We start from the raw sequence: 13659 nt of genomic DNA on the forward strand, positions 1-13659 counted from the left end.
AATGGCTTGAGGGAGTTTACAGAGTCAAACACATTGTGGTCACATGGAGGCCAGACTAGGGCATTAGTGAACCAGATGGGGTTTTTGGTAGTTAGTTTATTGAGATTAACTTTCAATCCCAGATTTTATTAACTGACTTTAAGTTCTATGAGCTGTTGTGGTGGGATCTGAACCCACACCCCCAGAGCATTAGCTTGGGCCTACTGGGTTACTACATTACCACTACACTACACTCTCCTGCAATCACTTAGTCAAATAGCCCACACTGCCTAGGCTCCCACATGAAGGTTGACCCTATGAGTGAGGCTGGTGGTGGCCACAGGGTGTGGTGTAGCTCAATATGAACTGTTGGCTTTCAGAAAAAAAATATTACAAAAGATAATTAGAGGAGAGTAAAGATTGGAGTGAATAATTATCTTAAGATTTAATTTGGGTCTGAGTTCTTCAACTGTTCCTCCAATCGCACAGAAAAAATTGTTTTTGTCGAGTTTACTACAGGAAAATTAAGTGACACCTTTTCATGAAGTGTAGCTGAGGGGTGTGAAACCACACGGACTTGGCAGTGCTGCTGCAGAGAACCAGAGAACATTTTTTCCATGTTTGTGTCTGAGGACCGTTATTATACGGGGTGATTGTACAGGGGCAGAGGCTACCCCAGTTGCACAGGCCAGAACTGTACCTGCAGGGCAGCTGCCTTAGAGACATTTCTCACTCTGTCCATTCTCATCACTACCTCTGTCTGCAGTACTTCCTTTGCTATTTTGACCGCGGGAGCAATTTCCTGGTCCTTTGGATTTGTGTGACTTGCTTCTGAGATCATTTTGTTTGGAGAGAAAGCTCACAGTCCTGAGTGAAAGCCCCAGTCCATTTTCCGTGTACGTGTGAACACATTAAGGTTCCATTTGCTGTTTCTGTCCAGTTTTTCCACAACGTTTCTAATATGGTGTTTTTCTAAATAACTTGCTGCCCGAATTTTTTTAAAAACAAAATTGAAAGTGTGTCATTTTTGAACGTTTGTTTTTCTGGGGCAATCCATTAATTGAATTTATGATCGGGGGTGTTTTTTTTTAAAAATGATGATTGGCCAATAAATCATTGAGAAGCCAATACTAAGGATTTGCAAAATTTTAGTGGTCAGTGAAAAATAGGGCATGTGGTAAGATCTTCCGATGCCAAGTTCCTAGGGATCGAGGTTCCACAGATCATCTACATGTAACAACAATAATCTGCATTGATATAGCACCTTTAACATAGTCCCAAGGCGCTGCACCAGCTGTTGAGCAAGCATCATTGGACACCGAGCCACCCAGTCCTGTGATAGGAGGAGATTGTTGTGCAACACGATCTTCAGCATGGCTCAAATGAGCATTGCAAACATAAGAATTAGGAGCAGGAATAGGCCCTTTGTCTCCCTGGGCCTGCTTCCCCCATTCAATATGATCATGGCCGGCCTGATTGTGGCTTCAACTAGTTGTCCCCTCGCTCTAGTCTCTCCCACAGGGGAGAACCCTGAGTCACCAAGGAGCCAGTTTAACATTACGTAGAATTAAATAGAGCATACAGCATAAGAACAGGCCATTCAGCTCAGCTGAAGCAAGCGACTAGGAAGGCAAATGGAATATTGTCATTTATTGGATGGAATAGAAAAGTAGGGATGTTTTGCTACAGTTGTACAGGGTGTTGGAGAGGCCACATTGGGAGGACTGCGTACAGTTTTGGTCTCCTTATCTAAGAAAGGATATAAATACATTAGAAACAGTTCAGAGAAGGGTCACTCGACTGATTCCTGGGATGAGGGGGTTATCTCAGGAGGAAAGGTTTGACAGGTTGGGTCTGTATCCATTGGAGTTTAGAAGATTGAGAGGTGATCTCATTGAAATATATAAGATCCTGAGGGGTCTTGACAGGGTGGATGCTGAGAGGGTGTTTCCCCTTGTGGGAGAGACTAGAACTAGGGGACACAGTTTAAAAATAAGGGGTCTCCCATTTAAGGTGGAGATGAGGAGAATTTTTTTCACTTGGAGGGCCGCGAACCTTTGGAAATCTCTTCCCCAGAGAATAGTGGAGGCTGGGTCAATGAATAACTTTAAGGCAGAGGTAGATAGATTCTTGACTAACAAGGGGGTGAAAGGATATTGGTGGTCGGGGCTGGTGGGGGGGGGGAGGCGAGAATGTGCAGTTGAGGCCACAATCAGATCAGCCATGATTTTATTGAATGGTGGAGCAGCTCGAGGGGCCGAATGACCTCCTCCTGCTCCTGATTTGTATGTTCATATGACCCATGCTGTTACTTGTGGTCCACAACAAGGTCCTCCCATCCCTTTTCATTTAATCCCATTTATCCACCTATTAATCTCTCCCTTAGGGACATGTCCAGCCTGCCCTTAATAAATCCATTCCATCCACCTCAACTACTCTTTGTGATGGCGAGTTTCACATTCTAACCACTCTCGGGGTAAAAAGGTTCTTCCTGCATTCCTGGCTGGATTTATCTGTGAGCGTCTTATATTTATAACCCCTCGTTCGAGACTCTCCCACAAGTGGAAACACCTTCTCTACCCCTTGGCAATTTTAAAGACCTCCACCGGGTCAGCCTCAATCTTCTCTTTTCTAGAGAAAATTTATGTAACTGTAACCATTTGTTCTTCTGCACCTTTTACAATCTTATACTCCAAGCTGTATGTTTTTGTTGCAAAGATTTTCACATCTGCAGCCATAACTGTCACCACTGCCGTGCAAAGTCACTGTGTCCCCTACCTTATGCCTCCAACTTGTGTCTCTAGGTCTAGCCCACACTGGCACTGCAGACTCGGCAAGTGTGCTGCCCGCACATGATCAACCAGGAGACTGATGAGTCGGTTGGCGTGACGGGCACTTTGTTTGGCTCTGCCACTCAAGGGACAGAACACAACCCTGTCCAAACTCACTGTACATTTGCCACTCCCTAAAGCAACGAAGGGTCATTGACAGCAGCCCTGGGACCATCCAGACAGCAGGAGCTTCAGAAATAGGAGCAGGAGGAGGCCACTCGGCCCCTCGAACATACGCCACCATTCAATAAGATCACGGCTACAGCAACTCCACTTTTACTCCCTATCTTGTACCCCTTGATACCCGGAGTACCCAAAACCTATCTCAGCCGCGAATATGCTCAACAAGCGAATGTCCTCTAGGGTAGAGAATTCCAAAAACTCACAGCCCTCTGGGTGACGAAATATCTCATCTCAGTCCTAAATGGCTGATGCCTCACTCTGAGACTGTAACCCCTAGTTCTAGGCTCCACAGTGAGGGAAAACAGCCTATCAACTCCTACCCTGTCAAACTCCTTAAAGAATTTTATATGTTTTGGTGAGACCATCTCTCATTCTTCTAAACTCTACACTTTGTAGCATGCAGCCAAGGGGTCTATCTGGTTAATGGCGCTGAATAGTTCTTCCTAGGATGTGTTGGCCTTCAGCAACACTGAGCAACAGAAGACAAGTGCTGGTAACTTCCAGGAGAATGGCTGATTCCTTAAGAGGAAGCTATCAGGAGCAACCTTGGCATTGAGCTCAATCGGGGAGGGGGTTAAGCAGAAACTCCAGGTCTCAACCATTGAAGCTGGTCAGTGTCAGTGGGGATTTGTATCGAATTCTTTGCAAAAAGTGACCTTTGACTGTGTTCAGATACAACCACTGAACCATTCATTGTGCGCAGCACGTTATTACAGAGTCACCGAAATCGGCACCCATAAAGTTTCACTCAGGAAGGATGTGCTGGCCCTGGAGAGGGTCCAGAGGAGGTTTACGAGAATGATGCCCCAGGAATGAAAGGCTTAACATATGAGGAACATTTGAGGACTCTGGGTCTATACTCGATGGAGTTTAGAAGGATGAGGGGGGATCTGATTGAAACTTACAGAATACTGAAAGGCCTGGATAGAATGGACGTGTGGAAGATGTTTCCATTAGTAGGAGAGACTAGGACCTGAGGGCACAGCCTCAGAGTAAAGGGAAGACCTTTTAGAACAGAGATGAGGAGAAACTTCTTTAGCCAGAGAGTGGTGAATCTATGGAATTCATTGCCACAGAAGGCTGTGGAGGCCAGGTCATTGAGTGTATTTAAGACCGAGATCGATAGGTTCTTGATTGGTAAGGGGATCAAAGGTTACGGGGAGAAGGTGGGAGAATGGGGTTGAGAAACTTATCAGTCATGATTGAATGGTGGAGCAGACTCGATGGGCTGAATGGCCTAATTTCTGCTCCTATGTCTTATGGTCTCATGGTCCTGCGGTTATTGCCCACGAGGCATCACCTTCAATGATGGAGCCAAGATTGCTAATCTGCCAGAAAGAACAAAGAAAGAACTTGCATTTCTGTAGCGCCTTTCATGACCTCTGGACATTGAAAAGCCGTACAGCCAAGCAAATGCACTCTTTGAAGTGCATAATCGCTGTGATAATGTAGGAAGTGTCAAACTGCGCACAGCAAGATTCCACCAACATTCAATGAGATAAACATGAGTGATCTTCCTTTGTTTTCCTGGAAGTCCTTTAGATCAAACATCAGTTACCACCAGTGGCCTGCAGCGGTTCAAGAAGGCAGCTCACTACCACCTTCTCAAGGGCAACTTGGGCAATAAACGCTGGCCCAGCCAGCGACACCCACATCCCATAAAAACCTGTTTAATATAAATTTAGTGCTGAGTTTGGCAGAAGCACATTTATGTTGACGGTGGTTGATATTTTAGCGAAACCAGCCTTTGCCTGTCTTGTACAGCACAGCCTTCATTTTAATGAAATGATTAGGCCTGGCTCCGACAGTTGGCATTGCCATTATGTATTTAATACATATGCAGGGTCAAGAGGTCAAGTTTGTCCTCAGTGCTCATTAAACACACTGAACTATTGGATGGAGATGCCAGGAGCAATCACTCAGACAGCTCAAAGACTGAGGTCAGCCAACTGTTTCCACCAGAGCTGCCCGGCTCACTCAACAGAGCTGGGAAAGTTAGAAAGAAAGAGCTGCCTTTATATAGCCTCTTTCGTGACCTCGTGACATCCCAAAGCACCGTACAGCCAATGAAGTGCAATTACTGTTGCAATGCGGGAAACACAGCAGCCAATTTGCACACAGCAAGCTCCCATAAACCATATTTCATATCTATCTGAGAAGCAAGATGTGGACTTGTTTAATGTTTCATCCAAACAACACCTCTGACAGTACAGCACTCCCTCAGTACTCCACTGGAGTGTCAGCCTAGATTTTGTGCTCAAGTTGGTTGGAGTGGGACTTGAACCAATGACTTTCTGACTCAGGAACAAAAGTGCTAACCAAAGAGCCACAGCTGGCACCTAGATGTGGTAGCTACTGTAAAGCCATTGAAAGAGGTAAGGACAGAATGATCACAAGAAGGGGAAAAGAGGGTTGGAAATGCAGAGCTCAGTGGGATTAGCCATTGGTTGGCTGACTACACAGAGTAGGATGGGTTCACATGTTGGTCTGTCTTGAATTAGCTGATCCTAGTATGGGTGTCAGAAGCATATGCAACAAGACCTGGACAATTTTCAGACTATGGCCATTAAGTACCAAGGAACATTCACTCCACACAAGTCCTGGGCAATGACCATCTCCAACAAGAGAGAATCTAACCATCTCCCCTTGACTTTCAATAGCATTACCATCACTGAATCCCCCACTATCAACATCCTGGTGATTACCATTAACCAGAAACTGAGCCTGACCAGCCATATAAATATTGTGGCTACAAGAGCAGGTCAGAGGCTGGGAATTCTCTGGTGAGTAACTCACCTCCACAATGTGTAAGAAGCTGAGGTCTTTAATAAGCAGGTGTTTTCTGCATTTTGTGGGTTAATGAAGCAGCATTTACTCTCTCTCTGGAAAGCAGATTTCTAAACACGATGACCTCTTAGTTCAGGCTACCATGCTGACATTCCTAAGGGGTAGAATGGAATCTTGTGCATCCACTTATTTATGCAAGTGTTTAGAAAGGGCCAGAATATAACCCTCAGCAATATGTAAACTAAAAAGCTGACCTCGAGCAGGATGACGCAAGGTGGGCGGGGGGATGGGAGGGTGTGGTAACCACCCTGGCGTTTTGAGTACCTGTCCTGTATCCATTGGTCAGAATAGTTAAATAGATGACTGACACTGGGCAAGCAACCAGCCCCCAGAAAAAAGTGTATGTTAACAAGCGCTTGGGAACAGGGGCAGTGCCCTGGTTGGGTCGTATACTGGAGAGGTCTTGGTGAGAGGTGCAGGTGAGGTCTTGGTGAGAGGTGCAGGTGAGGTTGTGGTGAGAGGTGCAGGTGGGGTCTTGGTGAGGGGTACAGGTGGGGTCTTGGTGAGAGGTGCAGGTGAGGTTGTGGTGAGAGGCGCAGGTGAGGTCTTGGTGAGAGGTGCAGGTGAGGTTGTGGTGAGAGGTGCAGGTGGGGTCTTGGTGAGGGGTACAGGTGGGGTCTTGGTGAGGGGTTCAGGTGAGGTCTTGGTGAGAGGTGCAGCTGAGATCTTGTTGAAAGGTGCAGGTGAGGTCTTGGTGAGAGGTGGAGGTGAGGTCTTGGTGAGAGGTGGAGGTGAGGTCTTGGTGAGAGGTGCAGGTGAGGTTGTGGTGAGAGGTGGAGGTGAGGTCTTGGTGAGAGGTGGAGGTGAGGTCTTGGTGAGAGGTGCAGGTGGGGTCTTGGTGAGAGGTGGAGGTGAGGTCTTGGTGAGAGGTGCAGGTGAGGTTGTGGTGAGAGGTGCAGGTAGGGTCTTGGTGAGAGGTGCAGGTGAGGTCTTGGTGAGAGGTGCAGGTGAGGTCTTGGTGAGGGGTGCATGTGGGGTTTTGGTGAGGGGTGCAGGTGAGGTCTTGGTGAGAGATGCAGGTGAGGTTGTGGTGAGGTTGTAGTCCTTGTCGATAGCTGCTTTCTTTAGAATGGACAAGGAGGAGGAGGAACATGAAGTCAACACACTCTGTGCCAACCATCTGTTTGCCCTCTGGGATCAGTACACTGCTGCCAACTGTTACGGGTCACATACTTTTTTTTTCTGTCTAGTTGATGTATCATATTTAAACTGTTGTTTCTTAATAAACTTAATAAACCATCTTAAAATTAATTATGACTAGTTGACTGCCTCTTTAGGTATCTGTGGCCCTGAACCTCAAAATCTTACAAATGTCCCACCTACATTATGGCAAATTCTGAGAGCTAACCAATTTCTGGGAGGGTGTCCAAGCTGTGATGATGGGCCTGGAGGCTGTACAGTGAAAAAGACTCCATGCCTATAGGAACCTCCCCCAAAGTTATTAATATTATATAATGACTATTGGCCAGAAACTGAGCCTGACCAGCCATATAAATACTGTGGCTAATCAGAGGCTGGGAATTCTCTGGTGAGTAACTCACCTCCTGACTCCCCAAAACCCTGTCCACCATCTACAAGACACAAGTCAGGAGTGTGATGGAATACTCTCCACTTGCCTGGATGAATGCAGCTCCCACAACATTCAAGAAGCTCGACACCATCCAGGACAAAGTAGCCTGCTTGATTGGCACCACATCCACCACCTTAAACATTCATTCTCTCCACTACCAACACACAACGTCAGCAGTGTGTATCATCTATAACATGCACTACAGCTGCTCACCAAAGCTCCTTCAACAGCACCTTCCAAACCTGCCACCTCTACCATCTAGAAGGACAAGGGCAGCAGATAGATGGGAACACCACCACCTGGAAGTTCCCCTCCAAGTCACTCACCACCCTGACTTGGAAATATATCGCCGTTCCTTCACTGTCACTGGGTCAAAATCATGGAACTCCCAACCTAACAGTACTGTGGGTGTACCTACAGCACAGGTCAAAAAGGTGGTTCACCATCACCTTCTCAAGGGCAATTAGGGATGGTTAATAGATGCTGGCCCAGCCAGCAATGCCCACATCCCCTGAATGAATAACAATAGTGCAGTAGAATTGGCTGGATTGCTCCTGGCTTAAGGTGAGGAAAATCAACCAGGGTTACAACTCCAGATCATTGCCCTCTGCTGGTAATGGGCATTGTCCATGGATGTCGGGCTGGATTTCCATCCTGGGGGCAGGTAGAGGAGCTGGGAAATTTCCTGGCTTGGCATATCCACCTCGGGAGAAAGTGCCTTCAAAGTCAAGAATTTCATTCCGAGGAGCTGTAAATTGGAATCGGGTCTCCACACACCCCCCCCACTCCCCGTCCGCCCAACAGAAAGAGTTTGGAGGCAGCCACAGGTGTTGTGAAGTGGCTGTAAGGTCCCTACAGTTGAGTGGCTTGAGGCTATTCATGGTCAGACTAATAAAAGAGTAATGATTTTCTTGGTGGTAGTCTTGGAATTCACCCATGGACTCACATCTCAGCAGCAAGTCAGGTCTGAGAGAAGGGGAGGGGGTGGGAGAAAATTGGTGAGGGAAAGAGATCAGTGCAAAACTTTTGGAAAGCCTGTTTCGTACAGGCCCCATATGGACAACACCATTGATCTGGAACTGCGCATTGACAATCCTAGGCAATGATAGACACTAACTGCTCATAGTGCATGATGGAGAAGGAATGAACAGAAAGACGTACATTTATACAGCACTTTTCATATCCACTGGATGTTTCAAAGTGCTTTACAGCCAATGAAGTCCTTTTAGTCACTGTGGTAACGTAGGAAACGTGGCAGCCAATTTGCACACAGCAAACTCCCACAAACAGCAATGTGATAATGACCAGGTCATTTTTTTTTTTGTGATGTTGCTTAAGGGATGAATGTTGGCCAGGACTTCAGGGAAAACTCCCCTGCTCTTCTTCGAAAGAGTGCCATGGAGGTGAATCTTCTGGTTGGCGTGTGGGGGGTGGACCCCGCTCGCCGAAGTGTAAAATGGTGCGCGGTGATGTTGGGCATGCTTCACATGAGGGAACACGTCTGAGCAATTTTTTCTTTTCTTCATTTAAAGTTTTCATAATCAAACTAATCTCCCTGAGGCAGCTCCGTGCCTCAGGGAGATTCCTGCGCTCATTTGTGCGCATGTGTGAAAGAGCACAGGTCCCCGACTCTCCCTCCCCACCTTCTTCCCCCCGTCTGCACAGGGAGCGCTGAGTGCTACCAGACGCTTGTCACGCTGGGCGGGCCTTAATTGGCACGCCCATATAAAATGGCGGCACACAGCTGATTGTGGGTGGCAATTGGCCGCGCACCTGACCGTGCCCGCTCCCACACAGCCTCCCCAACGGGGAGAAAATTCTCCCCATGGGATCGTTTATATCCACCCGAGCAGGCAGATGGGACCTCGGTTTAATATCTCATCTGAAAAGACAGCACCTCTGACAGTGCCGCACTCTCTTAGTAATGCACTGGAACGCCAGCTTTGTGCTCAAGGCCTGGAGTGGACCAAAGATTTGAGACGTGCCTCAGAAAAACAGAGGCAATAGTTATGATGAAAACACTTTGTGTCTGAGCTTTGGCTCCATACTTCTGACCTGGCCTAGTCAGCTCTGGATTCACCCCAACAGGTCTGACTCTGGCTCTGTTTCAATGTTATTTGTCATTATGAGGACACTTGCTGCTTCCTTGATGACATTTTATGTTCTAGATTAACACTGCCCTATCAGGGAGGATTAAACTGTACGGTGCTGAGAACATAATCTTTAGAATGATTGATTTAAACGGAGTTGGCCTATTTGGTGACCGCTTTTGTGCCCTTGGACACGACGTGTTTTGCCAGTTCCCCTGGCAGCATGGGGGTGGACGGTGCTCTGGATCTCCCTCTCCAAGATGGTGTGGGCGCTTGTTGTAGTGAGTGAGGCGCGAGGCCTCAGAGGCGATGCGCTGGAAAATGTCAACAACGAAGGAGATCATAACACTCGTGGCCGTGGGCGAGACCCTGGTGGGAGGGTGGAGCTGTGTCGGGCCCCTGTACACAGAAGTGGAATAGGTCTGCTTACGAGATTCCCTCCGCTTCCTGGGCAGCTACTTGTGAGTTTAGTCAGCGGCCGCTTCGACGCTTGGTGGGACATATCTGCCCTTAGCCGCAGCCACCACCTCAGGCGTTCCACTTGACCTGGCCCAACCCAAATGTCGTGTGGGTTTAGTGTGTGATTTGTCTGGGCTGCTCGGCTGAGATGTGGCTCAGCTAAAGACAATGGGGCAAATGCGCACCGGAATGGACAGTGAATCCTTGCCTTGCCCTGCTCACACATATCGAGCGGGATTCTCTGGCCCCGACACCAGCACTGCCATAGGCAGGACGGGAAAATTTGGAGAGCTGTTGACTGTGAATGGCTCTCCAAATTTCCTGGTCCCTCCTGCAATGATCCCTGCTGGTGTCAGAGCCGGAAAATCCCCACCCAAAGAGTTTGGCATCGGCATCTAGACAAGAGGCCGTATTACAGGGGCAGTGACAGAGGTGGGAGAAAACCTGGGAAGGGTTTTAGTTGCAGTGAGCAGTGTGGTAGACTTCTCTCAAGGGCAAGTCGGGGTGAGTAATGAATGCTGGCCTAGCCAGCGATGCCCCACATCACATGAATGAATGAAAAAAACTCCTCGTTATTCAGGTATATCCAAGCTATAAGTGATGTCACCACCTTCTGTGGGTCCTCTCGTGTTTGAAGAGTCTGAAATGGGATCAGCATGGTCGCCCACAGAACTGACACTTCATGTCATCATTGTTGGTGCTGGAGGGACCTTCTGCAGTTGTACCCCCCCACCCCCCCCCACCCCCCACCACCCCCACTCCCTCCGAGGGTGTTGGATATTTTGAGTTTGGTGTGAATGGTACTCGAAGCAAACTCAACCAAATTGCACTGCTTGCCTTCACATGACTGATCGGCTGCAGTGGTTTCTCCAGAGAGACGGTCTGCAGTGCAGAGGTTTGTAAGGGTTCTTTTGTGTTTTGGTGGTCCTTGTATCATTTGTGCTGACCACTTTGATGCCCTGACACATCCCCCCCATAGACGATCTGCCCAGGAACAGGAATTCTGTGGTCAACCATACAGGAGGGAGAGCCCATCGAAGATTTCTAGAGGGTGGTTTCCACAATGTAGGGTCCAACACGATGGAGGACTTCATTGTTTATGAACACTTGAGATGGTTTTCACTCCAAAGGTTATGTGGAATGCCCACTTCTGCTGCACATTCTCCAATGTTTTGATCTCTAGTCCAACTGGAGTCTATGCTACCAAAGTGAGACCCGTAACTCTCTTGTTCTACAGATTTCCAAAGTATTAATGAATATGGAAAATCCCGCTTCACAGATTTCCCCCAGAATGTATCTGATGAAATTAAAGAGCTGTGTTTTGAGAAATTAAATTCTGATTGTATGTAGTCTTTCCTTCAGGAACCAAACTCGATGGTAAGTCCATGGCTCTGCTGGTAAAACAATCTTGTTAGGCTCCAAAAGTTGTTCAAGTCCCACTCCAGAAGCCTGAGTTTGTAGCCTAGGCTAACAGCACAGTGCACTACAGAGGGAACACTACACTGTTGGTGATGCTGTCCTTTAGATAAGGCCCAATCTGTCCTCCCAGGTAGTTATGAAAGATCCTGTGGCAGTATTTCAGAGGGAAAGCATAGGAGGTTCACATCAGCGACTTACCCAATATTTAGCACTAAGACAGATTACAATCACATTGCTGCTTGTGGGAGCTTGCTGAACGCAAATTGGCTGCTGCATTTCCTACTTTATAACAATGACGGCACTTTGAAAGCACTTTAGTGACTGTTAAGCACGGTGGGTTTTCCTGGAGTTGTGAAAGGTGCTATGTAAATGCAAGTCTTTTCTTTTTTGAACTTTTGGTTAGCTTTTCTGAGTTTGCTGGGCTGCTTTTTACGTGTTCTGCTCTCTTGAAACCTCTCCCCACTTCACATTTATCGCAGCACACACCAGTCCCCAAAACCACTCGCACAGCAGCTCGCGAATCATCACACGATCAACACTGTGTCTCCAAGGCCACATCCTCTCAGTCAGACCATTGCCATTTCTGTCACTGTGGACCCGATGCAACACAATGAGAAAGCCTCTTTCTTTCGATTGACTATGAACCCTAATCAAACACAACTTTCCTCATTTAATCTTGGGTTCGAGCGCCAGTCCAGACACTGGAACACACCACATAAATGGGGAGATGGCAGTGTAGTGGTAATGGTACTGGACTAGTAACCCATAAACCCAGGCTGATGCTCTGGGGACAGAGGTTCAAAGCCAGCTTTAGTAATAGTGACCATCAATTGTCATTAAAAAAAGTTCCCTAATGTCCCTTAAGGGAATCTGTCCATCCTTACCTGGTCTGGCCTACACATGACTCCAGATCCACAGTAATATGCTTGACCCTTCACTGAACTCTGAACAAGCTTCACAGTTGAAGGGGCAAATAGGGATGGGCAACAAATGCTGGCCTTGCCAGTGATGCCCACACTCAATGGAAGAATAAAGGGCAAAAAAAAGCCTAGGCTGACATGGTGAAGGGGTGCTGCACTGCCGTGGGTGCTGTCTCCCAGATGAGATGCTAAAAAAATTTCCACTCTGCCTTCAGATAGATAGATAGGAGTAGGCTTCAAGCCAGCTCTGCCATTCAATGAGACCATGACTGATCTTCAACTTCAACATTCCCATATCCCTTGATGTTTTTAAGATGTAGAAATCTATTGCTCCCAGTCTTGAACATAAGATATCCTCTGACACTATTCAAAGGCAAACAGGACTGTTCTGACCAATATTTCTTTCAACCAGCATCACTGAACAGAAATGGCATGTGAAACACCCATTCATAGTCCCGCTGCTAGATTTGTGGGGACTCTGATTACATGTACAGGGTAAACGAGAAAAATGGGCGTTTGGTCCCTTAAATGTGTTAACTGGAGACCTAAAGCCTGTTGGAGGACCCACTATGTAAAGCACATTCCCGATCGGTGGGACCAGCAGCCTTGGGCACCGTCTAAAGCTGAGTTTCATTTCAATTTTTCATGAATTTAAAATGTTTTGTGACACCAGGTGAAGTTGGCGCCAGTGGGTGACTCAGGCCTGTGGCTCACCCATCGATGTCAATAACGCCCGATGTCAGGAGGGCCTCAGGCTGCTCCATTCGTGGCGCGTGCACACGTTACTCACTTGATGTCAAGCCTGGGCCTGTGGGTCATTTATCTAATTGCGGCTTGTGGGATCTTGCCGTGCGCAAATTAGTCGCAGCCTTTCCAACTGTACAACGGCGACCTGCATGTCTGACACAAAACCATTGACCTGAAACGTTAACTCTGTCTCTCTCCCTCTCTCTCTCTCCACAGATGCTGCTGAGTGTGGCCGGCACTTCCTGTTTTTATTTCAGTTTTCCAGCATCTGCAGTATTTTGCTTCTGCGACGAAAAGTACTTACTTGGCTGTAAAGCATGAAGGCAATATCCTGAGGTGGGCGAAAGGTGCTATATAAATGCAAGTTTGTTCCTAAAAGGGGTCAGTGGCTGCATCACAACAAGAAGCTGGAGGCATTAGCGAGGGAGCGGAAAATATTTACAAGAAGGGTTCTAGGGATGAGGAACCTCAGTCAGGAGACGTTGGGACTGTTCTCCTTGGAGGAGATTAGACAGAGATGTTCAAAATCACCAGGGACCTGGACAGAGGTTGATCGGGAAAAACTACTCCCATTGGTGGACGGAGCGAGAACCAGGGGGCACCGGTTTAAGGTG

The sequence above is a fragment of the Carcharodon carcharias genome, chromosome 32 (assembly GCF_017639515.1).
Source record: "Carcharodon carcharias isolate sCarCar2 chromosome 32, sCarCar2.pri, whole genome shotgun sequence".
Taxonomy (NCBI): domain Eukaryota; kingdom Metazoa; phylum Chordata; class Chondrichthyes; order Lamniformes; family Lamnidae; genus Carcharodon; species Carcharodon carcharias.